Source organism: Cavia porcellus, unplaced genomic scaffold (assembly GCF_034190915.1).
Source record: "Cavia porcellus strain 051 isolate PalLab524CR breed Dunkin Hartley unplaced genomic scaffold, mCavPor4.1 scaffold_31, whole genome shotgun sequence".
Classification (NCBI taxonomy): Eukaryota; Metazoa; Chordata; class Mammalia; order Rodentia; family Caviidae; genus Cavia; species Cavia porcellus.
In genome coordinates this window covers 34,041,579-34,069,328 of record NW_026947514.1, presented here as the reverse complement: position 1 = coordinate 34,069,328, position 27,750 = coordinate 34,041,579, and the positions used below count along the sequence as shown (strand labels likewise).

The 27,750-nt window shown below is 47.1% G+C and overlaps 1 protein-coding gene across 11 annotated transcripts in view; it reads right to left on the bottom strand.

Annotated features, from left to right (window-relative positions):
• Positions 1-13,698, bottom strand: part of Tmem229b (transmembrane protein 229B) — a 41,929-nt gene extending 28,231 nt beyond the window's left edge. For 7 of the 11 annotated variants that reach the window (XM_063241200.1, XM_063241199.1, XM_063241193.1 and 4 more), the window contains exon 1: positions 13,208-13,347. The gene's annotated coding sequence lies outside the window, so the exon portion shown is untranslated. Of the gene's footprint in view, positions 1-11,773; positions 12,759-13,005; positions 13,031-13,207; positions 13,348-13,560 lie in introns of those variants that run through there. The other 4 variants (XM_063241194.1, XM_063241195.1, XM_013155248.3 and 1 more) reach the window with 4 other exon arrangements.
• Between the last annotated feature and the right edge of the window lie 14,052 nt (positions 13,699-27,750).

Genomic DNA, 27,750 nt, shown 5'->3' with positions numbered 1-27,750 from the left:
AGATCTTACACAGCCTTCTGAGGCTCACACCATTACCAACACCCCACCACCTAATTCCTAAACAAACACCCCCGGAAACTGGGACTGTCTCCTCAGGTTTACTGTCCCAGTTGTTCATGGCTACATTAAATAATGCACATCGAAGTGGCTGAAAAATATCTTTTTTTCTTTTCCTTCTGATACTGGGATAGAAACCAGGCGCCCTCTCCCACTGAGCTGCATGCCCCAGCACCCTCCCCCACTTTTAACTTTTTGAGACAGGGCCTTGCTAAGTTACCCAGGCAGGATTTGAACTTGCAATCATCCTCCCTCAGCCTCCCTCAGTGCTGGGATTACAGGCTTGTCCTACAGTGCCCAGCAAGTCTTTAAAGTGACACACTGAGGTTGGTGTGGTAGTGCACGCCTATAATCCCAGCACTTGGGAGGCTGAGGCAGGAGGATTACTGAAAGTTCAAAGCCAGCCTAAGCTACATAGTGAGATCCCATCTCAAAAACAAAACAAAACAAAAAAATAAATAGACACACAGAGAGCTAAAAGGAGTCAAGCAAGCCACCTATTATGTAGGTTATTTATTTATTAATTCAGAAATCCTCATATGCATCTTTTATGTGCAGACCACTGAGAGCCAAGTAGGTTGGCACCTGAACACTGAAGCACAACAGCAGGGCTGGTGCTTTTTAAAACTTTGGAAATCGAAAGATTGCAGAGCTGGGGATGCAGCTCAGTGGCAGAGCAGAACACTCTGCATGCACAATGTCCTGGGTTGAATCGTAAGCATTGCAAAAACAGAAAAATCGCTCATAAAGTTTGGGGAATTGTACCGTAACATCAAATACCAAAAAACTCAAAACTTACATTCCTATAGTGCATTTTACTGACACAGGACCTTTCGAGTTTATCTTATTACTCATGCATCGCTCACACATTCATTAAACAATTACACAACACCTATTTTGTGTCACCAGGTAAATGCAGGGTCAACCGGAGAACCCAGCCCAGACCCAAAGCAGCTGACATTCTGTATCCTGGCCAACCAGGGGTGGAGCCAGGTTTGGGGCCCCAGAGGGACAGAGTGCCACACAGGAGACACATGATGGGTGGGGGAGGACCCAGGGCTGGTGGAGTAGGTAATGGTGGGACGGGACCTAAGGAAGGACCAGGAGGGGGAAGGGAGACAGACAGACAGACAGATGGATCTACGGATGCCTAAGTGCTAAGGAGAAATCACAGCAAGGGCCTGTGAGCAGGGTCCACACAGATGCCCTGAGCTGTGAGAGGTCGAGGGAGGGGAGCACAGCAGTCCAGCAGCCCAGGCCAGGTGGGACAGTGTGTCATTTTACTTTTATTTTATTTATTTAGTGACACTGGGTGAGGAAGGAAACCAAAGCCTTTTAACTGGACAACACCCATTCCCATTTTTTTATTCTTTATTTTACTTTATTTGCTCTATCTTGGTATTTTCCAGGAATGACAAAAGGAAGAAAGTCCCAGGTCCTGGCAGGGTGGAGATAAGGAACCCTGGCTCCCTGTTTGGAGGCAGCGATGTGTGGAGAGGAAGTTAAAGAAGCAGGTGCCAGGCGTGGTCTGTGGACTCTCTTCCTTAATGGAGGGGAAAACGAGTAAACAGTATGTAACTGGATGCTTAGGATATTTATGGAAAAGGCCGTGTCATGAGGACTCATGGACAGGAACAAGCCTTGAGAAGTGAGCATCCCGGAGGACCTCTGATAGGCTAAGCGGCAGAGCCAGAAATATTTACAGCTCAGATGGAGACAGTTGGTCATTTAGTGGGGTGGGTGGGCCAGAGAGCTGATCTCCCACAAGCCTGGCCATCACTGCTTGACAGGGATGGAGGATGGAAAAAAAGGGTCCTTTAACCAAGAGGGGACAGCTGATTCCTGAGTCCTCCACGTAGGAGGACACCTGGGGCTTACCCGGAAGGGAAGGGAGCGGCCTCCTGCCTCATGGAAGGACCAGACACAGGGCCTGGCTGATCAACCGACACAGCAACTCTGAATCTCCTTCACTTTTCCTCTCACTTTTCTTCTTTAAAAAATAAAATAAAACATGACACCTCTTTTTTCCCCATGAGCCATTTGTATATGTTTCCAATTTTAAAATGTCCAATCAAAGCAGCCACAGGGATTACAAGTAAATTAATGTCCTGGAGTAGCTGTGTCATTGCCCAGATGGAAATAGAGGAACAAGGTTCACTCAGGCTTCACAGAAACATCCAGATACAGGAAGTGCCTCCAGGAAGCATGCAGTCCCCCCAAGGGGCAGGGCCCCCACATTAAACCAAGATGCCCCCTCAGAAGGTACCCCCTGCCCTGAGCACACAGGGCTTCATCCCAAGGCCATGGCCCTTCTCCATTCTGGAGCCACGCAGGGACTGAGCCTAGGACCAGGTAGGGCGGTGAAGGCGCTCACTTCAAGCACAAACTTTTAGTGTGCCGGCAACTTTGGGAGTTAAGAGAAATGATGTTTCATTTCAGTATGTCAAAAAAAAATCAAAGCAATGAACCACAGTGGAGGACCACAGCTGCACTGGAACCAGGAACAGGTTTAGGGTGAAGCCCATGAGGTGGGGTCCTATGCACAGATCTGTTGTGACTGATATGTTTCCATTCCTGGTACCAACGGCAGCTCTGTCCAGAACCACAAACCCGTATCCCAAACCCTTGGAATTTAGAACGTTTTAGGTTTCTTAAAAGAGCACATATTTGGGGCTGGGGATTTAGCTCAGTGGCTTAAGTGCCTGCCTTGCAAGCAGGAGGTCATGAGTTTGATCCCTGGTACCGATAAAAAATTAAAAATTAAAAATAAAATAAAAGAGCACATATTGTGAATTATGTAATCCCTATGGCAGGGTTGTGTAGGACGCCCCTTATCACACATTCTAACATTTCTGAGTGACAACCACGCATGCCCAGACCAGTGGTGGGAACAGATCAGCAAAGGTCTTGTTAGGCCACGTCAAGCTCTTGCTACCTAAAGAAAAGCTTTGAGTTTTAGAATTCTGCAGATTTCAGCTTTCAACTCCACCAATACAATGGGTCTTATTAACCTTACATTAGATCGCAGAGGGAAAAGGCACCAGATTAGACCTCAAAAGTTTTGTTTTATTTTTTGAGGCAGGTGTGGCTGAGGCTGAGGCAGGAGGGTTGCTGTGAGTTTGAGACCAGCCTGGGCTACATAGTGAATCCGAGGCCAGCCTGAACTACACGGCAAGACCTTGTCTCAAAAAAAACAAACAATAATAAAAAGTTTTTTTTGCTGTCTCTGTTTTGTTTTGTTCTGTTTTTTTGAGACACAGTCTCACTATGCAGTTCACACTGGTCTTGAACTCACTGTATAGCCCTGGTAGCCTCGAATTTGTGGGGATCCTGTCTCAGCCTTCCAAGTGCTGGGATTACAGGAGTGCACTACTCTGCCTATATTCACATTTTAAAGATGATGAAGCCACGGTTCAGAGAGACCAATGGCTTTGCATAAATTAGTAATGGGCAGTTGGTGGCCTGCGCTGCACATTTGCTGTCCTTTGCATAAGCGTATGTAATAAATACAATTTAGTGATGAAATGACGAGAGGGCTTTAAAGTCCCAGCAGAAGTGGTTTTAGTTAAACACACCTTTGCAGCAGGGATGAACTCTGACTTAAAATATTTAAAAAGACTCAAGTGGTTATGCAACAAGGCAGATGAGGGCCCTCCAGGCCAACAAAGCGAGGCAGGGAAGGAATGCGGATGGCGGACCTCCTGTAGGGTGGGCTCAACTCTGGTAAGGAGCTGTTAGGGGACAAGGGAGATCAGAGAAGCAGGTAAAGCCAGGCTTGGTGGCACATGCCTGTAATCCCAGCATTTGGGAGGTTCAAACAGCCAGAAATCGAAGAACCTACAATTGCCCAATACTCCCCTAATCCCAGTACTCAGAAGGCTGAGGCAGGGGATCACGAGTTCAAAGCCAGTTTGAGTTTCATAGCAAGGCGGTGGCTCAAACAAACAGAAAGAACCTACAATTTCCTCCTAAGGCAGCAGTTCCCAATCACTTGCATGCCACCTTGAAGACCTGGCAAGGTCTTCACGCTTGTGGGAAGTGACAGAATGTGGTGGCTTAAAATCATGCACTTGGGTCAGACTGCTTCCCATCTGGGCTCTGACACCAACTGTGTGACCTTAGACAAGATGCTTGACCTCTCTCGGCCTTGGTGTACTCATTTGTAAAGCAAAGATAATTCAAATGCCTCCCTCATGAGGATGAAAGAGAGACCAGGTTTGCTAAAGCCAGTAGCAGGCCCAGCCATGCCTGGAACTCTGTGAGACACCAGTTCCAGGAGACTCCTCGAATAATGAAACTCATAGATACCTGAGTCTCCTATATAAAATGCAACATCTGCATATAACCTAGGCACATCCTCCCTCACTTCTAAATTCCTTACAATAACTAATACAATGTACACACTATGTACTACATTGTTTAGGGAATAATGACAAGAAAAAGGTCTGCACTATTCAGTAAGAGCCCAATCTTTTCCCACAGTATTTTCAATCTGTGGTTGGTTGAATCCACGGATTCAAAACTCACATGTCACACACCTATAATCCCAACACTTGGGAGGCTAAAGCAGGTGGATCATTGCAAGTCTGAGACCAGCCTGGGCTACAAAGTGAGCTCAAAGCCAGCTCGAACTGCATAGTGAGACCCTGCCTCAAAATGACAAAACAAACAAACAAAAATCCCTCACAGGTACAGAGGCCTAACTTATATATGCGAACTCAGTAAAGGTTAGTTGTTCTCTTTTCTTAGGTCAGATTTTTAGTCAAATATGTACTGTAGCCTTATCCCAAGCACTAATAGGTATGACATCATGAGCTTATTGTGACAATGACGGCTTTGGTGACACAAACATGACAAGATATTAAGTCAAAAGTCCTACGTAAGGTACAGAAATATGATGATACAGTGTTCCCCATGTGATACCAGGTGATGATGTGTAAGCTCTTGTCTCATACCGAGAGCAGGAAGAGTTTGAATGGGCACAGCCAAGGGGAGCACCTTTGTCAGAGAATTTGGGGGCTGCACTGGTGGGCTCTGGTTTCACTCTACTCCCACTGAGACTGTGTTTGAGAGTAGGCCGATGGGGGGCTGCAGAAGGACCTACCTGCAGACTCGATGTCTGTTCCCTGCTGGGGAGGACAGGCTGGGCTGGTGTCCAGCCACTGCCTGAGACATCCAGAAGCTGACACAGACTGGCCATTGCCTGTGGGAGGGGCGAGGGAGCTCAGGGTCAGCCTGCATTCCCAGGAAATTCCTGAATCACAGGAAATGCAACTGGTTCTTGGGATGAATATGGGCCACAAGTGAGAGGACTGGCTGGCCCTGCCCCACAGGGCTACTTCAACAGAATGAAGGACCTCAGTGGAAAGAGCCTAGAGATAAACTGCTGGATTTCAGGGGCTGAGGAGGAGCAGTGATCTAGAATAAAGGATAATCTGCTCTTCTCAAGACAATCGGAAGTGAAAGTCCCAGTAGTTGTGGGGGAAGAATCTCTAATAAGAGCATGAACATGGCCATGAAAGACAGATTCAGCAAAAAATATGTGCCTGGCCCAGGAGACCGGACGCTGGTGGGCAGCAGCACGCCCAAACACGTCCTTGCAGTCTAGGGACAGAGGAAAGGATGTGCGAAGGACTTAACCGAGGCCATGTTTGTGACTTAAAGTGACCACAAGACCTACTATTGCCCGTGACCAGAAAAGTTACAAAGCCTCACTGATTTTTCATACTAGGACGGGGAAAGAACTCATCCCATTGAACAAATATAAAAGGACAGTGGAACACAATTAAGTTGCTTCCCAAGGAATTACGTGTCTTTATACTCAGAAACATAGCTATTCAACGGCATGTTTGTCGCTGGACTGACTAAAACCATTTCCCATATCCCCATAGCATGGTAATCCCCATAGAGACAACTGGCCCACAGCAATATAGAGCTGGGGAAAAAGGTAAGAGGCGCAGGGACAGAAACGCTTGGTTTGGTGGTGTCAGTGGAAATGTGTTTCCTCTTTAACCTTGAATTTGGTTAAATGAAAACAGATGTCTACCAATGAATGAGAGCATCCAAGGCTCCTTAACAAGGGGCTTTGTTCAAAGAGAACTCACGACAGCCGGATTCCATAAACGAAGAAGCCATGACCTTTGTGTTCTTGGGCTGAGTTTAGGGTCTGGCCTTGCCCTTTCAGGGAGGGAGTGGGCAGCAAAGGAGGTATGTTCTCACCAACACTAGGTCGCTCAGAAGCCACCAACCAAAGTTCTCAAGTCCTGAATACATGGGAGGGGTAGAATCCTGCGGTGAAAAATATACCAAACATACAGCTGTACTGCTGCCTTTACTTGAAGCTTTTAAGGATGGTGAAAGGATGAAGGGAACGTAAAGTTCACATTTTAAGATAAAATACAGGGGTGCTTGCTGTGGCATAAGAAATGGTGAGCACAAGGGTACACAAATGGTACCTCTCAGCTATCCCAGGGCCCCAGTCAAAGGAGGAATGGCTGGACCAAGCCCCCTTTCCCAAGAAGGCGCTCCCTACAGCTCTGGCTCTGTCCCTTGACTCCCAGTGTGGCTTCCTTCTCCTTCAATCCACTTCTCCCTCTCAGCTCTGATCTTCCACACTTCCAGATCAGCTGTGTTATTCCCTGAGAAAGGTCACAAATATCCAGAGTCTACTGCATCACCTAGCATAACTACTAGACGGAAGGCTGCCGAACATTCTGTCCAACATTCTTGTTTCATTGGTAAGGAAACCAAAAGCCAAAGAACTCATATCACATGCCCAGAGTCACCGAGTAAAGATAAGAGCCCAAGCATCTTGGCCCCCAGCACATTGCTCCATTACACAGCTAACCTAAGAGGGACCAGCTCACCTCCCTTAGGCTACCGACCCTCCTCTTCCAAAAATATCTCAGAAGGGTAGGAGAGGCCTATAGCCAGTTTGCCTGGAATAACCAGTGAAATAGCTGGTTAGTTTGAATGGAGTAATCAGTGGCCATAAATACTTCCTCAGAAAAATGGGGTAGTCTAATGCTTCTTGTACTTTGCAGAGTGTAACTGGGACCCAAGGCATAATCAGGACTCTCAGCTGCAATATAACAATAGATAGGAGAAGGTACAGAAATCAGAGGATGAATACTGCAGTCAGGAATCCGCAGTGGGATGTGGTGATGCATGCCGGTATCCCGCATTCAGGAGGCTGAGGCAGGATTGCTGTGAGTTCAAGGCCAGCCTGGGCTACATAGTGAGGTCAAAGCTCAACCTGGACCATACATAGTGAGGCCTTGTCAGAAACAAACAAATCTTCAAAGAGTTGGTTATAGCAGTGCATGGTTTTAATTCCAGCACTTGAGAAGTTAAGATTGTGAGCTCTGGGGTAGCCGGGGCTACACAGTGAGACCATGTCTCAAAAGCTAAAAAGAAGAAGGGGGAAGAGGGGAATCTGTAAAGATAAGCTGCTATAACTAGTGGCAGTAGGGTAATAAACAATAAAATGTTGCCTAAGAACCTGTTAAGCAAGAGGAAATTTGGGGGCAACAAAATAAAATGGGGTTTATGTGGACCATTCCTGTGCCAAGCAGAAAGCCTGCTCCCTTAGAGGAACTCCCAGACCAGCTGCTCTGCTTCCCCACTGCGAGGTACAGACCTCTCCCTCTTCCCCGAGCGTTCACCAGAATGCTGGCTAAAAGTAAGAATCCACACTCTCAGCCTCTGCACTAGCTGTTTAATCCACATCTATTCTCTTTATATATTAACTAACTACCTCCACTTTTGCTGTGTCCCCCATATTTGTTCTTTCACCTAATACAAGGCTACAGAACAAAACAAAATCAGATGGATCTCAGTTCAAATCCCAGATTGAATGCTGAATAGCTGCATAATATATGCAATCATTTTATCTTGTAGAGCTTTAGTTTCCCCAACTGTATAAAGGGATAATTTTTAAAAACGTTTTCAGGCTGGCCTTGAATTTGCGACGTAACCCAGGCTTCAGACTCAAGATCCTCCTGCCTTAACCGTCCAGGTGCTGGAATTATAGGCACGCACCACCTACACCCAGCTCAAAATGGGGATAATTAATAGCAGCTATCTCCCTGCTCTGAGAGGACAGGGATGAAAAGTGTTTAGCCCAATGCCCAACACACAGTGAACATTCCATAAATGGTGGCTGTCAGCTGTTATTCCGCTATGATCACTTAAGTCATTGAAACTGCACTAACAGAATTAAATCTCAGAGGTCTAAAATGAGCTATCCAAGATCACTCAAGTGAGTTAGTTAGAGAGGGAGCCCAGATTTCCTGGTTCCTGAAATGTTTGCCCTCATTAGCTCCCATACAAACAGCATCACTGCCCAATGTCCTAAAAATCCAGGTCTCTGATCCCATCAAAGTACCAGGGCTGGTAATTTAAAGAGCACTCACATGTGTTAAGAACCATGCGGGCATGAAGGCATCCGCAGGTCAGCAGCAGGTCATCTCACTGCTTCTGACAAGCAGACAACGAACACAGGATCAAGATGTGGAACCACTGCTTGTGGCGCCCAGTGGCAACACTATTTTTTGACCCTCCTTGTTTTAAGAGGATGGATAAAAGTAAGACCAGTGTCCTGGTTGGCTCATTACTGGCTTTGGAAAGGTTTTAGTTTGGGAACAAAAGGAAGGGAGATCCTAAAGACTAGGGTCTACGATAGAGTTTGGCCAAGGGTAAAAGCCACGGGGATAGCCAGCTGGCTAATACCACCAGGTCCCTGTCAGTGCCCCCAAGAACAGCAGTTATGATCTCCACGGTGAGCTTCTTGCTGCACCAAAGCCTGACTCTCCACTGATTGTGCAAGCAGTGAAACCAGAGCCCCAGGAGGCACATTTTATCTCAAAGCATGAATCATCCTTCAGAAACCCAGAAAAGAATCCTCTCTTTGTGGCCCTTCAATCTCCTGCTTGGCTGGCACCCCTAGCTCCTCAGGGCTGGTGTCAAGGCCTCACTAAAACTCGGGGTGAGTGACCTTCCTGGTGGAAATGAACCAGTCCAGAGGCTCATGGAACAGGGGTGCCTCTTAAAAACCGAGACAATGAATGAATGAACAGCTAGAAGGCATTCATCATTCAAATCCAACACCAAAAGCAGTCGGAAGTGGATGATACAGTATGTTCTGAATGAGGGGTTTCTGGATACGAGAGGAGAGGATGGGCTGAAAGTGACCTCTCCAGTTATGTTCTCTATCTACCAGCTCTCCCTGTGTTAGTTGGCAGGTGAAGTCTTGTACACTGCCACGCTTCCACAGGAAGCGGGCTGAAGACACAAGTCTTGTCCATTAGATGCTTTGCCCTAATTTCAACACCATTGCCTCCTTCTGTAGTACCAGCCACAGCGGGAGCCAGGAGCCCTGAAAGGATCTCAAATTCTCTGGGAGCCCATAGAGTAAAGGATAATGGCAGGCTGGATGTTCAGAAGTGGAATTGGTGATGACTGTAGTTATCGTTCAGAATGCCACACTGAATTGTGACCCCAATGCAGAAGCATCGACATGAGAGCAAAATGGAGTTTCCCTTCTGCACCATCCTCTGAAAGGGTGGGGAGCCACTATCACTCTGTGACCTGGACCTCACTGAAAGTATGCACAGGGGAGCTGACTGACATTAACGTGAACCCAGAGTTGGGCCTTATAGCAGAGGAGAGCTGCTGTCTGGCACTGCAGACTTAGGTATGCGAGCCTGGGCACAAGACGTTCCTTTTTATCCTGGGCATATGCAGGTTATTACTCGGCCTCAGGTCATCTATAGACATGTGAACTGGGCATAGCAACCATGTTCTTTCCTAGGAATCAGAGCAGCACAGAGCATCCCACAGCTCGAAGTCTGAGGCAAATGGACCCATCGAACCAAATGTATGTACAGGTACCTGAATTCTGTGAATCCTTATCTCATAATGGAAAAGTATACCCGCTGGCAGGAAAGACAAATTTGCCCAAAGCGCACGCGCGCACACACACACACACACACACCAGTCAAATGTGCTGATCTCAGAGTGACTCAGTTTCCCTAGAGGGAAACCACAACCAAAAATGTTCCCTCCCGCCCCTTCCTCCTGAATCTTACCTTTCAAACACAAACCTTCTGATTTCTGAGGAAGAAATCAGAAGGTTTGTGTTTGAAAGGTAAGAGACAAAAAAAAAAAAAACTTAGCTAGAAAGGCTCAATTTCTTCCTACCAGAACACCAGACTCTCTTCCCATATTCCCTCTTTGGCCAGGTATGGCCACAAAGGGAGCTGAGAGTTTGCCAAAGCAGAAATTATCCATACCTTAAGAAGAATGTTCCTGAAATAAAAAAGCAGAACCCAAAACCACCCATGTGTAATTTGAGGGTGGTGAGAGCAGGGAGGGGGAGGAGAAGGACACACATTTGAGAGCAGTTGGGCTGGGGGAGGGCTTGGTATCTCTTTTCTCCCTCAAGGGCGGCCAGATCTGATCCGGCTGCTGATAAGGCCGGCTTGCCTCCCTCTACTCCCCTGACCCAGGGCTCTCCCTAAGACCCTGGAGGCCCCAGAAACCTCAGAGACCCTTCTCTCACCCTCAATGTCACAACACCCAGGACCCCTCCCAGGAAAAATTCTAGCTGGGAGGAGGAGCTCCAAGACACCCTGGGAACAGGCAAAAGGAAAAAACACCCAACGCCTGTGTGCTGTAGCAACAGCTTTTCTGATAAAACTACACTTTTAAAACCAACACTGAGCATTCATTCCCCATCACAGAAGCTGTAATTTAGCCCTTTCCTGTAAAACGACACTTTTTCCTTTAGAAACAAAATGCAAATCAGATACAACTAGAGTGAACACAGTGTAAGGCTCCCTAACTCATTTGCTATCTTTCATTCAAGGACTCGAGGCACTCGAATAACTTTAGGAATGTAAAATTTCATACCTCATCACTTAAAAAGAGGGAGTCAGGGGAGAATCATTTTCCCAGCCTAACAGTCTGAGGAACAGTCAGTCCCTGGAAAAACCGTTTTATCACTATTGGAGCTGGGGAGGTCCAGCTTCCATATTATCTGCAGCTATGAATAAACAGCTGGCGATAAACCCCACGAGGGATTAGCAATAATCAACCCTGCCCAGTTACAGGGTGAAAGTCCATAGCAGTGGTGCTGGCTGGGCTCTGTCTAGACCCTGCACCTGACCTTAGCTGTAAGCCCAGGGACACAGTTCTAAAAGCCAGGGCCTTTTATTTTCTCTGCTACCCTTACTGATTTTGGAAAATCCACCGTCTCCCACTACAGAATTTTTTTTTTTTTTTTGTATTAGGGATTGAACCCACAGCCCCACGAATGCTAGGTAAACAGTGTTGAGTTACATGCCCAATCTTTTTTATTTTATTTTGAGATAAGGTCTTGCTAATTTGCCCAGGCTGGCCTTGAACTTGCCATCATCTAGCCTCAACCTCCTGAGTCCCTGATATCACAGGCATGGGCCTCTACTTCTGGTTACCTCGGTACTTTTTTTTTTTTTTTTTTTGTCTTTTTCGTTTTTATCGGTACCAGGGATCGAACTCACGACTACCTGCTTGCAAGGCAGGCGCTTATGCCGCTGAGCTAAATCCCCAGCCCCTTACCTCGGTACTTTTAAATGGCATCAGTCAAACTAAATATTGTGTCATTTCTTTCAAACAATGTCCCTTTCTCCCAAATCCCTATCTCCAAACATAGACCCTCCAGGAAGAACAGCCTCACCTCAGCCCTACCCTTCATGGCTCCAGAGAGAATGGTGCTCCAAAGAAAAGTGCCCTGGCCCAACCACTAGACCATCAGCTCACTCACGGCAGAGGCGGAGAGTCCAGCAGAAGTCGGGAGCCCTCCAGTGCCATCTGTCTCCGCAGGCAACCAGATGTAGCTCTGCCTTCTGAAGGGGGGTGGGAGGGCAGCGCTGAGCTCCCAAAGGGCTGTCCTGTCCCAGGATGACAGCCAGCTGGGAGCTGGAGGTATCTCATTCCTGGAGATACAAGGTCAGGGTCTGGGGACCTGGAGCTTGGCCCATTTGTTTTCTAGAGAAAAAAGTACTGTACCACCCAGTGTGGGCCATTCAGTTCCTGGTACAGTAAAGAGAATCCTAGTCTCTCCCACGACCCAAGTCAGAAGGCCAGAGTGACGGTCCATTTGTTATTGGGTTGCTGAAAGTGCACAGCATGGGCCATCAGAGCCCCCAAGGTTACACCAGAGGCCCCTTCCCAGGTCCTGCTCTTGTCCTCTGGGAAGAGACTGGAAGCAGTCTCTGAACAACCAGCTAAGGCAAGCTCTATACCTGAGGCAACCAAACATACCCCCAGACACCCTAGAGAAAGACAGGGAGTGGAGTCAGGGCAGAAGGGATGGGGGTCAGGTTCAGACTGGCCAGAGGCGGACAGGAAGGAAGACACTTGCGAAAGACACCAACGTCTCCGGCTCCCCCGCTCCCCAGCCCAGCCCAGCATCTCCCTCCTTGGACCAGGGGTCAGGGGGGGCCAAAGGAAGAGATGGCAGCCAGAGACAGGGCCAGAGCCCGGATCGGGGCTGGGCATGGACCTGGGGAGAGGAGAACACCCAGGTGTGTAGTCCACCATCACCCAGTGTTTTCATGTACCCCGGGAGAAAGCAGTAGGGTGTTCTAGAAGGGGTTCCCGCTCCTTCAGCAAAGTCTTCTATCTCAAACTCATAAGGGTCCATGATTCCCACACCTAAGCCCTCGTTCCCCAGATTCGACCCAGACTGGCGCCCCCCTCTGTCCTCCCGAGGCAGCCTCGGGGTGCTTTCTGCCCAGGGGAAGAGGTGTCAGCCTTCCGCTGCCCAGGATCCCACGCGGACCCTTCCCCCTCGCATACCCCTGGCACCCCTTTGTTTCAGGCAGGGAAAGTTGCCAACGCGCACCCCTTTTCCCAACACGCCCCCCTGCGCGCCCATCCCCCGCAGGGAACCAAGTCCCGGCGCACCGGCTCCTTCCTCTGCAGCTGGCGCTCGAGCCGGGGCAGCAGGCGAGAAACCGAAAGCAAAGAGGCGGCGGGATCCGGCGGCGTCCTCCCGCTGGCCCCGGCCCTGTCTTCCCCATCACCTCGCCCACCGCTCGCGCCCCCCGCGCACGGCCCCCTCCGGCGGCGGCGGAAAGGCCTCTCTGCGGGCGTCGCGGGCACCTACCGGTGCGGGGCCCGGCGGGGCCGCGGGCAGGGCAGGGCAGGACGGGAAGGGCCGGCCGGCGGCCGGGCGCAGGTGCGGCCCGCAGCGCAGTCTCCCCGCCGCTCCCGCTCCTCCTCCGCGCGGACTCGGGGCGCTCTCCTGCGCCGCCCGCTCCCCGCCCCCACGCCGGCGTCCCCCCACCCCCGCGGTCACCGGTGCCTCCCCTCGCGACCGCCCGCCCGCCCGCCCGCGCCTACGACCGCATCGCGGGCCGGCGCCCGCCTCGGCGGCGCCGGGGCCGGGGGGCTGCAGCCGCCGCTGCCTGGGAGGAACCGAGCCTCGGCGGCGGCAGCGGCGGCCGCGGCGGCACTCACCCATAGTACGGATGCGGTGCAAACTGCACATGCTCGCGTCTGACAGGCGCTGCCCTCCGCCCTGCTTAACTCCTGCGCGCCCGCCGGCGGCTGGCCCACACCGGCCGGCCCTCCCCCGTCACCTGGAAGCACCCGCATCCCTAGTGGTGCAGGTGGCTGCGGTGCAGGGCTCTGGGCCTCTGTGCCCCACCCCACCACCCAACTCCTGCATTTGAGGTTGCAGGACCGCGTGTACCGCACCACTGTGAGTACTGTGCAGGCCCGGGCTACCTGAGGGTCACTTGGTATTGCAAAGCCAGTGTGACACCAGCATTGTATCCACATAGTCCACTCATTGAAACAGCCTTATCCGTTTATGCTCATCTCCAAGACAGAGAAACAGAGGCCTATGGAAGTGTAAGGAATTGATTTGCCTGAAGCCAGGCCTGAACCTCTCAAGTCCAAAATTTAATTTATGCCAAAAAGATTAAACAGGGTACTACTGCAGGCTTACCCACAGGGACAAAGAGCTCTCAGAGGTCCAAGGCAGTGTGGAGTCTTATAAGAAAGGGAAGCTGATGTTCATCTAGCTGGTCTTGCCCCTCTTGGGCATGGAGCTGGGCTGCTGTTCTATTTTCTAAACCTTATCTGGTACTGTGTCTTCCCTCTGATTTTCTGATGGGCCCATGCGTCTTCCATTAACCTCCTGTTCCTGGGCAGGGTATTCAAAGACCAACTAACATACATCCCCAAACTGGGATTTGGTAGTATAGTCCAGAGCTCTAAACCCATCTCCTTGTACACCCTGTGCATGGGGTGGCCAATGCAATGTTCTCTAAGGAAACTGGATTTCTGACAGGGACAGAGTTTGTTCCTTAAACCTGTATAGGAAGGAAATAGCCAAGAGAGTCATTGGCCTTCCTAATCCTCCTTTGTATAATGGATATCTTCATATCACTGGCTTCAGAAATATACATAATGCCTCAATGATGTTGTACATGTAAAGTCTTCAGTGGGTTTTCAGTAACATGAACTATTTTCTGTGGGGGAAAGACGAAGAAAAGGAAAAAGGGTTCAAGGCCATATGGGCTGTGCCTACCAGGTTGTCAGAGAGACAGGAGACAGCTCCCCGCACCACATACCCTGGCGAGAAGCAGCTTCATCAAGATCCAGCTGGCCGAGAGCAATGTCCTGTGCACCCCTTGTTATGAAGTCATAGTGTTCCCACTGTCTCTGATGGTTTGGCAGCTGGCTCAGCTCTCTCTCTCTCTCTGGCTCTGGGAGGCAGCATTGCTTAGAGGAAGGCATAATGGGCTGGAAAGGCAACAAGATCTGAATTCCCGGCAACTTAGCTATTAGGCATAGTAAGCAGGCAGGGTGCCTAGTGCCAACAATATTTTTAGGGATCCAGAGAAAGGAATTTCTCTTAAAATCGGAGGCAAAAAGTAAACCTTGAGGTCAAAGGAATTGTTTTCATATATAATATTAATATTTTCATTTTTAGGAGAGAGGCCAAGTTACAGTTACTGAGCCAGAAAGAAGGAAGGTTAGGAACTAAGGCACAGGATTAGGCGGTCTTTACCTACCTCTCCTCTGGTCTTCACAACACAAATCAGGATTTTCCTCATCCTTCCATTATGGATCATTTCTTCCTTATAAAATTTATATAATACCTTACAATTGACATCTCTTCTTTCCTTCTGTTTTTTTCCCCCTTTTTGGGGGGTGGGGAGTTGAGTCAGGGTCTGGCTATGCAGCCCAGGCTGGTCTCAGACTCACAGCAATCTTCCTGCCTCAACTTCCTGAGTGCTGAGATTATAGGCAGGTACCACCATGGCTGGATCATCTCTTCTTTCTTTACATAAATAAGGAAATCAAGGCCTAGAGAGGATATGTGGTTTGGTCAAGGTTAGATTGCTAGGAAAAGCACAACACAGTTCAAACTGAGATCTTTCAGCATTCTGTCCAAGGTCCTTCCCATCTGCACCAAGAAAATTTCAAATAAAATCAGGCATGTACAAGGCAAAGCAGTCTGCTACAGCAGAGGACCTCAAAATAGCATCTGTGGCAATGAGTGAGCTCCCTGGCTTTTCACCCCAAGAACTCTGAGACCTGTATGCAGAGTTATGGGAACAGGAGGGAAAGTGGCCATAGATGAACGGAGGCACAGTGATCATGGCGGTAGAGACTTAGGTACAGGTTGAAAGTAGAGGGTCCCAAGTCAGGTGTAGTGGTGCACACCTGTGGTCCTAGCACTCAGGAGGCTGAGATAGGAGGATTAGTAATGAGTTCTAAACCAGTGTGAGCTACATAGAGTTCAAAGTCAGCCTGAGCTGCATAGTTGTCTCAAAGAACCAAAAAAAAAGAGGGAGTCCCTGGGACAGTATAAGCTCCTACACTGATACATACCCTCTTTTCCTTCTTGTCTCATCAAAGTAAATGGAACAGGGCCAGGGGTTAGCGCAGCAGCATAAGTGCCTGCTTGGCAAATGCAAGGTAGTGAGTTCAATCCCCAAACCAAAAAAAAAAAAAAAAAAGTAGAACAGTGTGGTGGACCAGACAGACATACATTTTACACAGGAAGATCTGGACTCAATCTACTTTTAAAACAGGGTCTTGCTCAAGCTGACCTCAAACTTGCCATCTTCTTGCCTCGACCTCCTGAGTTCTGGAATTATGGGCATGTGTCATTATGTCCTGGCTTAAAGGTTCTTAATTGACTGTTATTTGTAACCCTAAAACCAGGCAACATTTCATTCTGTTTCATATAATGAGTGTTGCCCAGACTTGGATTTGAGTTCAGACTCCACATCCTGATAGTTGAGCATCTTAAAATGGTTCATTTAACATTTCTCGACCTATTTCCTTATCTGCAAAAACAGAAGTAGAGTTAACACCCACCCATAGGGCCACAGTAAGAATAAGATGATATATATTAGGTGCTTCTCATCAGTGCCAGACACGGAGTACCGAGTCAATGAGTGGCAGGAGCACCACACTGTCCTGGAAAGTGCCTGCCATCACATGCAGTCAATGGTAGCTCTCTTTATGACTCCATTCTCCTACCTGGCAGTAAAGCAATCTTGCAAGTATCTTCGTAGTTCCTAAAGTGCCTTGAATATGTTAGATTCTTAGGCCTATTTTCTGAAGGACACGAACCCTTCTGTCTTGCCTTGAGAGCAAACCATCCATAGAGGGCTTGCTCTTGTCTCCACCGTAAGGAATGTTCTTGATGACTTTTGAAGGGAATCAGAAAGATTCCTTAATGCTTGTTAAGATTGGTTCCCTGGGGGTTGCCCTCTGACTGAAAGTCAGGAGAGCTGTGACTCAGGAGAATAATTTCAGGGGATGGACTGGCCCACAGCACAAAGAGAAAGAGTCCGGGAAGGAGCACTGGAACTGGAGATCAAGGGAAGGTCACCTGCAGTCTGTTACACGTACTGTGATGAGAGAGAAGAGCGGCAGAAACAGGAAACATTGGTGCCGCGGGCAATCTTGAGTTTGGAATCAATTGAATCCACTTTACAGGAAAATATCTGAAAGGAAAGCAGAGAGATGGGTGTTTGGTGCCATCTTAGTGAGATGCTGGCGTTTGAATGTAGAGGGACAGCCCCTTCTTAAAATGGGGGGGGGGCGTGGATTTAGCTCAGTGCGGAAAGCCTTGGGTTCAATCCTGGGCGAAGGGCGTGGGAAACTAGCACCGGTCATGGGAAGTAACTTACAGTTTCCACAAGGCTTTCTACTGCCAGAAAAACTAGTCTCCAATCCTTTTATCAAGTGTAGAGTCAGTTTTTCCCAGGTTAGGATGCACATCCAACCTTCCCTATTGGCTGAGCAGGCCCCCTCATATAAGCTCTATAGCATCAGATGTGAGGTGAGCAGTGGAAGAAAAATCAAAGGACTGCTACCAAAAAGGAGAGGAAAGGCTGCTGAGGGACCCCATACAGCAAATGTCCATGAGAAGTACAAATATGCCACACAGGGAATTTATACCTGACTCAGTGCTTTTATAAGGTTCTTTTTTGTAACTTTTTTTTTTTTTTTTAATCTTTTTGAGACACGATTTTGCTGTGGAGTTCAGGATGGCTTGAACTCACTTTGTAGCCCAGGCTGCCCTCAAACTTGCATTAATCTTCCTGCCTTAGTCTCCCAAGTGCTAGAATTACAGGCATGTACCACCATGCTTGACCTCTTTTTTGAAATTTTTAAAAGTTTTTCATTAGGCTCTTTTTTATCTTTTTCAAAGACAGAGTTTCACCAAGTTGTCCTGTCTGGCCTCAAACTTGCAAGTCTCCTTCCTCAGCCTCCTGAAAAGCTGGGACTACAAGTTCATGACACTACTCGCAGCCTAGACTCTAATTTTTAGAGCCATTTTAGTTTCACAACAAAACCATGCAATCTCCCTATACACACCCGGATTCTGTACGTGTATAACATTCCCTGCTATCAATTCATGAACCAGAGTGGTATGTTTGTTACAATTCACGAATCCACATTGACACATCATTATCACCTAAAGTCCATAGTATATGTTAAGGTTTGTTCTTGGTGTTGTGCATTTTATGGTTCTGGACAGATGTAGAATGACATGTACCCACCATCCCTGTACCACACAGAATACCTTCACTGCTACAAGCACTCTGCGTCCTGCGTGTACTCATCTCTCCCTCCACACTAGCCGCCAATCTTTTTTTTTTTAATCGGTACTGGGGATTGAACTCACGACCGCTTGCTTGCAAGGCAGGTGTTTATGCCGCTGAGCTAAATCCCCAGTCCCCTAGCCATCAATCTTTTCACAGTCTCTGTAACTCTGCCTTTTCCAGAATGTTATATAGTTGGAATCGGATAACATGTACCCTTTCATATTACATTGGCTTCTTTTATTTGCAATATACTTTTAAGTTTCCTCCAAATTGTTTTATGATGTTAGAGCTCATTTATTTTTAGCACCAAATAATATCTCACTGTCTGGAATTTTGTTTGGTGGATTATGCAGTACTGAAAATTGATCTCAGGATTGCACTAGAAACCCAGCCTTTTAACTTTTTCAAATTTTTAAAATTCAATTTTGAGACAGGATCTCACTAAGTTACCCAGCAGGATTTGAACTTGCCTTCTCCCTGCTTCAGTCTCCCAAGGGCTAGAATTAAAGGGATGTATCATCATACTCAGCTTTCAGCAGTTTATCTATTCATCACTGAAAGGCATTGTGACTGTTTTCAAGTTATGGCAATTAAGAGCAGAAGTGCTGGTTGGTAGCCTAGTGGTAGAGCATTTGCCTAGCATGCATGAGGTCCTGGGTTTGATTCCCAGCACCACAAAAGATGAATAAAGTTCCTATAAACTGCATGTAGGTTTTGGTGTAGGTATGTTTTCAGCTTCTTTGGGTAAGTACTAGAGTATATAACTGCTGGATCGTATGAGAGTAAGTTTAGCTTTGGAATATCCAAACTTTCTTCCAAAGTGGGTGCACCATGTTTGTATTTCCCTAGCAGTGAATGAACATTTCCGTGGTTCCAAAATGCTCCCCAGTATTTGGTATTGTCAGAGTTCTGGCTTTGGACCATTATATTTTATTCATTTGTTTATTATTATTATTATGTGTGGTACTGGGGATTGAACTCATAGCCTTGTGCTTGCCAGGCAGGCACTTACACCCCTGAGCTAAATCCCCACCCCATTTGGGCCATTTTAAATGTATAGCAGTATCTCATTTCTTTTTGTAAGATTGCCAGCCATGATTGAAGGTGAAGGGAGAAACATATAAATTTTTAGAAATCAGGAGGCTTTGAAGACATAGATGCAAAACAATTAATTTCTCTTGCCAAGATTGGTACAGAGCTGGGTGGCATTATTATCATCCAAAGTCCATAATTTACATTAGGGTAAGTGCATAAATTATATTATGAATCATACTTTTTGTAAACTGCACAGCTATAGAGTAGGTGAACTATGATAGGGGAAATAAATGCAAAAGGTTATTAAGAATGTTCTTGAATTTTTATAATATGTCACAGAAGAATTGTAAAGAGTACTAGAGGAGGTGTTAAGCCCAGGGGAAATGATCAAGTTGGTTGCTGGTTTATCAGGGGATTTGCTATCTATTCCATGTAGGAAAGGGATATATATAGTTTCACAGAGTTCTGAAAATTGTATGTCCTTCTACTCTTAGGTACTAAGCATGAGTTATACTATTGAATGACCTCCCAACCCACCTTAGGGATAATTTAAAAGTCATGTCCTTTCTCTATTCATCAAAAAGAAAATGCAATGGATAAAGGACTGTAATACTCATGAACACCTTGAGTCTGAACATAAAGATCATATGATTCTGTGATAATGGGAATTCATCTGTAAAGTATTAACAAAATGTGTGTACTACAGCATCCATGAAAATTAGTGCAGGTTCATAAGACCAGCAGTGAATTAAGAGAGGAAAGTGCCAAAGCTAATAAAATCAAAGTCAGAATATAAACATACTAAAGCAACACTGCATTAAACCTTGAAATGTGCATTTCAGCATGGAGGTCGTAAATCTTTTGGGGGATAAGGTTGAGTAGGAAACTTGGGAGTCATGGGGAGAGCCCCATTCTGCCCATCTGCCTCACTCAGCACCCCCACTCATCTGCTGTCATTTCCAGCTCAGTGGTCAGGCCAGGTGCAGGGCATATTTAAAAGAATTTCTGCCCTGGAGATTATAAACTACACTCCAAGCTGGTCACTTCCCCTCTGTGCCTCCCTTTGCCAGGATACAAGGAGCTTAGTCGTCTGAGGAAGGACAAAGGAGCATTGTTAAGGCCAGCCTGGTTATGAGAAGACTTTGCAGCCAAAGCTTTTATGTTGCTATCTAAACCACTCCCACCGCACCCCCCCGACACCGCGCACCAGTCCCAACTTCACCGTATCAGTTCAAAGAGAAATTTTAGCCCGGTGCAGCAATTGCAGAAGCATATCTTGGGCCTCGGCAACATAGGTTAAGAATTTCTATCACACCATCTCTTCTAACCACCAATCCCTGGTCCCTAGGTCTTGGGATGGAATCAAGTAGAAAAAACATTCTTTCTGTAGAGCTAAGCCAAAAGATATCTCCCCTTGGAGCTGGCTGAGGGGTGGTCTAGCTGGGGCCACTGGGGTGAAAATTGCATCACAGAAGGTAGGTAAAACCTGTCTCTCCTCTCTGAACCCTCCATGTCCTAGCCCTTGTAGAACTCTGCCTCCTTCAGAAAAGCCTGCATAAACTGGAAGGGTCCATGACCCCAGGGACACCATCTTACCTGGGGAATTTGTTCAGTTGAGGTGTTCCGTTAGTCTCTGACACCTACTAATTAATTAGCAAATGCATTTTTTTGTATCTAGTATCTAGTGTTGTGCTATTTTGAGAGCCAGGTGCCTGGTTTCAAGGAACTTGTTCCTTTCAACAATTAATGTATTGCACTATGCTAAGAAATAGGGTCTCACAGGAAAGAAAGATTGAGACTCACACATATGGAAATGAGAATACCACAGGATGGATTATAACAAAGCATTACAAAGGTCATGTGCTGAGTGACCGCTCTATTTATTTTGTAGGGCTGAGAATCAAAGCCGGCACCTTGCACATGCTGGATAACCACTCTACCACTGATTAACCCTGGCCCTCAAGTGACTGTATTAAATCCTTTGCTTTGCAGAAAGTGAAAGGTTTGGGGCTGGAGGTTTAGCTCAGCGGGATAAGCGCCTGCCTTGCAAGCAGGCAGTCGTGAGTTCGATCCCTGGTACCGATAAAGACAAAAAAATAAAAAAATAAAAAAAAGAAAGTGAAAGGTTTGTGATTGTTTGTGTTCTATGTCAGGGTGATTCCACAGCCAGGTCTATCTCTACCATACTTTATTTGTGAACGCTCTGGCTTTGGCTCAAGATTGAATATTTGTAAATTCATAGACTTCCTTCTGTCAAAACCCCTGCCTCTCTTTCATGCCCACAGCTTAGGTCAAGATCAGCTTACTCTTTGCCTTCAACCAAGCATAGATGGGGGGAAGGCAGTGACACCCTTGGTGGGATGTTTTTCACATCCATGAGCATAATATCAGGTACATGGAGCTGTGGCCTCCCGGGGGAATACAGTAGAGGGACCCCAGATCGGAAAGGGAAGAAAGTGGGGCTTCAGTAACACAAAGAAGAGTGTGGTGGGGTGGGCCCTTGTTCTGCATCCCCAGGTTTGGGTTCAGGGTCGAGAGGCTAAGAAGGGGTCTGATTGCTCAGGTGCCCATCTTGACCCTGCAAGTGCCCCCGTAGTTGTATGGTGGAAGACTGATTCTCTGCCTCATCCTCGGGCTTTTACTGTTCAAGTTCAAATTCATGTTATAGAAAGACAATGGGCCCTGTGAGTCCCGACACCTTGTCCTGATGGGGAGCTAATGGTGCCTCAAAGCTCTAAGATCATCAGAGGAAGGACCATGAGAGTCTGTGCTGCAGTTGGGAGTCTGGAGGGACGTGGGTAGCAACAGAGGGTGGAAAGAGTAGAGGAAAGGAAGACAGGCTTGGGACTTCCGCCTTGAAATCAGTCGCTCTGCTGTTCCTACCCAGAACCCCACGCCGTCAGTTCTCTGGACTATACCCAACTAGTTTCATATTCCTTCTTTCCTTAAGTGGAGAGAATAGGTGAAACACCATTTCCCAGAAGGATGTGAAGTCGGCTTGCAACAGAAGTAAGGCTCAGCTTAACTCTGTCCCCAGACATGTGTCTGCTCCTTCAAGAACTGGACAACTGCCAGACCGCAAGAGCTTACTGTATAGTAGGAAACCGGTAATGCTCTTGTGGTCACAGCTTAATTGCTTTGAAGAGATAATAGGGATCCACACAGCATAAAAAGCAGGTGGGTCTCCTCCAGTCTGAACACTGATCCTCACTTCTCCATATCCATCCCCAGTGTCTTAACCAGCTAGCGGCAGGACTCAAAGAGTTGCCATGAAACTTGAAGGGTCGGTGGTAATGGGGACACATCCTGGTTTTTGGACTCACAAAGATCGTGGCTTTATTGAGTCACTTGTCAATGTCCCCAAGTCTCAGCTTTCTTCCTTACTCATGAAATCAATACTTTCAAAACATTTTAATAGCTTTATTAGAAAAATGATTCATACTCCTTGTAAAATGTTTACATAATACAGAAAAGAACAAAGCAAAAACTTAAAAACATTGTATCAAATTTCTACACCCAAAAACAAAAACTTCTAATGTTTTTTGGGGAAAGAAAACTACCTATATTTATATATATATATAGTTAATGTTTATAGTTTTATATAAAATACTTTAAATACTTTTCTAGAACGGTTTTATTTGATATTAAGTAATGAATATCTTTCCATGCCAATAAATATAATTCATCTTAAATTGTATGCATTATGTACTGCAAATATCCTACTAACTAGGTTCCAACTGATAGACATTTAGGTTGTCTCCTTTTTGCCCTTTATTTGCTATTACTGCTGCTATCTATATTGGAGGCACCTCTCATCTTTCCCCTAACATTACCTATGAGAAATATACAGTGACACAGCTGAAGAAGGGACACAAAGTCATAAAATGCCACGAGAGAAAGTAGGAATTTGAAGTGTAGCACACCATAGAGAAAGTCCAGGGTGCTTGCTTCGGCCTCACACACACTGAAAGTGGAACCATAAAAGGATTAGCATGACCCTGCACATGGCCCTGCAAATTTGAGATGCATTCCATATTTCTTTTAATAAGTAAAGGAATAAAATAAAAGAGAAATTATAGCTATAAGGTAGAGCCTTGAAGACACTGGAGAGGGCTGAGGGGAAGAGAAGAAAAGGAAGAGAGGGTAAAGGGACTGAAAACAATCAAGATATGATGTATGCATGTTCCGGTCCTCCAAAGCGAGCATCACTATTCTATATCACAAATATACACTAATAAAGACATTTTCAATGAGTCTTACCTCTATAAAAGCACACACATTATCACTGGCTTGAGTGGCAAATATATTTATGGAAACACATTTTAAATATGACAATAAATAAATAAATATTGGAGTGCATTTATTGCCACACTTACAATTTTGCTTCCTATAAGGACCACGTTTTTCTCGGGAGACTCTTTTGTTCCAGAGAGTCTGGGTCTGCATAAGTTTGACTTCGTGTGCCCAGGAAATTGACATATTCACAATCTCAGCTGGGGTCTGTCACTCACGGGTGGAAGAGACCACTCCAGAAACCAGCTGAGAGTTTCCCCTGTGGCCAATGTGGAAGCAGGGCACGTGTGGAAGGAGCACTGCTCTGCTCACTCCCGGAGCAATGTCTCTTGGAAGCATGCAGCAACCTACCTCACCCCTTCTTGTGTAAGAGACCTGTCTGTCGCTTTTACCCTTCTCCTTTGGATAGGTCCACTCTGAAAAGGGAAGCAGACTAGTATTCTTCTGGACCTCGACCAAGGAGTTTAGAAGGTAGAAGTGCAGAAGCTTCTTTTAAAAAGATGCACGTCCTATAGCAGCCCTCTGAAAACTCCAAACTTCACTTCTACTTGTCCTAACACAGTACAGAGGTCAGCAATCTAGTTCCAGCTCATTTTTCTGTCATTTATCCATGGCAGAGCCCAGATGGTGCTTAACCCAAAGGGTGGATTTTGTTTTCTTTTAAGACAGTCTTGTTACATATTCCAGGCTGACCTTGAACTATGTAGCCCAAACTGACCATGATCTCAAAGTGATCCTCTTGCCTCAGCCTCCCCAGTGCTAGGATTACTGGCGTGTGCCACCATGCCTGGTTTTTTTGGACTTTGTGCAGTCTCTTCCTGTCCTCTGCCTATGTCACATAGGTGCATAACAGGTCTGCTGGAAAGTCTCCAACTGATTGCTGAGCACCGTGCTTTAGATCTTGTGCTTTGCATAGAAGGAGAAGGTGCACATTGTTTCAAGTGAGGAGTAAGAGGGCAGAATGTTATTTTCATTTTCCCTGCTTCATCCTAGTCTTTTTAGTTTGGAAGGGCAGGGGAGCTGGGGGTTGAACCTAGGGCTTTTGCACTGGAATATATCCCCACCCTTTATTTTATTTTACTTTATTTTTTGAGACATGGTCTCACTAGGCAATTCAGGCTGGCCTTGGACTCACTATGTAGACCAGGCTGGCCTCAGACTTGAGGCGATCCTCCTGCCTCAGCTTCCTCAGTGCTAGGTTTACATGCATGTGCCACCACACCTGGCTGGGTTTAACTTGCTAAATTGCCCATGTTTGTCTTTGAATTTGAGATCCTCCTACATCAGCTCTTACTTGAAGAGCTGAACAAGACAAAGTTGAACAGGAACAAGACACGAAGAGCTCATGAACCCTTTCAGGGCGACCAAAATAATCAGCGGCCCTGGATGCAACTGGGCTGTTAAGAAAATAAACAGGCCAGCCTCACCACTAGGTGGCAGTGAGAGCTAGCCTTCCGCCTTTGGCAGGTCAGGACCGGGATTTGGAGTGGGAGGACTGGTTAAATTATCTGAACTAATCTCCTTTCACAAAAGGAGCTGGCAAAGAAAGCACCCTGAAGAGGGAGAGCCCTGCTGCTCCTCCTAAAAGCCATGAACAGGAAGCGCAGCACAGTGAAGTCCTGACAGTCACATGAGCCTGCGACCTACTGGTTCCAGGCTAAGGCCCTGGCGGAAGGGAAGGCTGCTGGGCCCCGGGTACACAGTTCACCTCTCCCTCTCCTGTGACTGCTGGGGTACTTGGCTCCTTACGGCAGCCACTCAGGCCTGAAGGTGCACTGCAGGGGCCTGTGCCCCTGTGAAGCAGGCCAGAAGCATAGAATACAAGCTTGGCCAGGCCCCTGGACCTCAGAGAGCCTCAGTTTATTCATTTAGGAAACCAAGATAAAAATGATTCCAGGCCCAGAGAATTGGGGGAGTTAAGATCATTCATTATAAAATGGTTTTCTTTTCCTTTTTAATCATCTTCTTTTTTTTTTTTTTTTTTTTTTCTTTTTGTAAAACAGAGTTGCACAACGCAGACCAGGCTGGCGGTCAGCTCATGAACCTCCTCCTCCTTCAGACTCAGTCTGGAGCGCTATCTCTCATCTTACTTTTTCTTTATAATTTCTTGTAAAACATTTATTAGGTGCCTGGAACATTAGTGAGCCCTCTATAAATATCAGCTCTAAGCGTCTTGTTTTTCAGTGAAATTGTACAGATTCCACTTGTTCTCTGGAATGGCTGGTTGTGACCCAGGGATGTTTGGTGATGCTGCTTCGATTGCCATCTCGCAAGGACACTCCAGCCAAGGACAAGCTTTACAGGTCCTTTTCCCAGATCCTGGGAAGTATCCTAATCGACTCCAGACGCACAGGCAGCCATGAAGGCCCTGCTCCTGTTGTCTGTTGAACATGCAGAGGCACAGGCCCTGCTGAGACTATCCTCAGAGGCCCTCACAGCCCTGTGTCAGGCCCCACACCCAGGTCACAGGCCTCTTCCTCTCAGGAAAAGGAAAGCCCTCATGGGCCCAGCCACCGTGGACCGGGCTCTCCTCTCCATGATGTCCCTCTCCTAAATCCTGGCCCACAGTGTGTCTACGACAAGTGAGTGCTGACCATGGGAGAGTAGAATGGTACCTCCAAGACTTGTAACATGAACTCGTGGGAGCTCAGATGAGTCACATTTGGAGAGGAGGTCAAGGGTGCGAAGACTTTTCTCAGCTGGGGTCTGTCACTCACGGGTGGAAGAGACAATAATGGGCGGAATACACTGAGTACTGTTCTTCCTAAGAGCCCAGAATTGAGCCAAGTGCCAGAGCTGCACTCTGGAAGTGGGACAGCAGAGGCCCCACACTGTCACCTTGAAAACCCATGTGTTTGGAGCTGCCACACATGCACCACAGAGAAGAAGGCAGCACCCTGACTGGCCTGAGTTTCCTTGGTTTCTCAGAACCTGTTTCTCCCACATTGAGCCTCCGGGCAGCTTGAGAACCTGATACCTAGTTGGAGCTGTCCCTGCCCAGCTCCTCCCTCCCAGTGGATGTGAGCAGCCATTGTTTTCATCTTTGATTAAAGCTGATGGAGAAGACAGCTGGTATAAAGCCATGATGTCGCAGGCTCTAAAAGAATCTCAAATTTCAGTGGAATGTCTGGATCAAGGCTTTATTTCCCTGAGTCTTATGGCGGCTCCCAACTCAGCCTCCCCTTCTCCCTCCCTGTCCGCTCGCATCCTGCTGGGCCGCTCTCCACTTGGCTGTCTCTTGCTCACAGGACCTGCAGCTGCACTGGACAGATCTCTGCACTGATACTCGATGTTGTGATATCAGTTTTACCCCATGCTCCTTGCTAGACCTGTTGCCTCTGAGATCATTGAAGTGTCAGAATGCGATGTATGTGTGATACCTGGCAGGTCCTAGGCCTACTGACCCAAATGGCCAGGCTCCCGCCTGGAGTCTGTACTTTCAATCAGTGCCCTCAGGATTTTATAAGATGAGGTTACATTTGGAATTGCTGCCTACCTCCTCATCAAAATCCTTCTCGACTAGGCCACCCTTCTCCACCCATCCCCTCTGTGTTAGCTTATAAGTCCCTAATCTTTGGATTGCCATTTATGCTTTTATACCTTCAAGATCCTCCTTGTTTAACAATAGTTAAAAATATTTTAGTAAGAGGCGTCGATGCCAGGCCCTGGGGCAAACACTTTATCTCCACTATTTATTTAATTATTGCAGTGCTGGGGACTGAACCCAGGGCCTTGTACAGTATATCACTGAGCTACATTTCTAGCCCTGTCTCTACTTTGTAGCCACCTTCTTAGGGAGGATCACTGACTCCTGTCTACAGAGGGAACTGTCTCCCCTCCACCTCCCTGCCTGGCTCTCTGGCTCCCCAGCTGCACAGACAGCTCATTCACAGCAGTGTCCTCACCGCAGGAGTTTCACACTACGTTTTGGCTGGGAAGAGCCAAGAATCCAGGTCAGGCACAGCCAGCTCTAGAGCCTTGGCCCTGAGTTCATTGGGTCATATTTGTCATACTTTGCTTCTTAGCACAGAGCCTGGAAAATAGCAAGTGCTCAGTAAGTATGTTTGTAACTGAATGAATAAATGGAAGATGACCACGTGTTCAAAGTTAAAACACACACAAACACACGCACGCAGATTCTGCCTTAACCATTTCATTTCCTGCCTCCTCTGCTCTTCACTGCAAGTCCAATTGTCACCCTCTTGGGGTGCTTGTACAGTGAACCTAAGATTCTCTGACC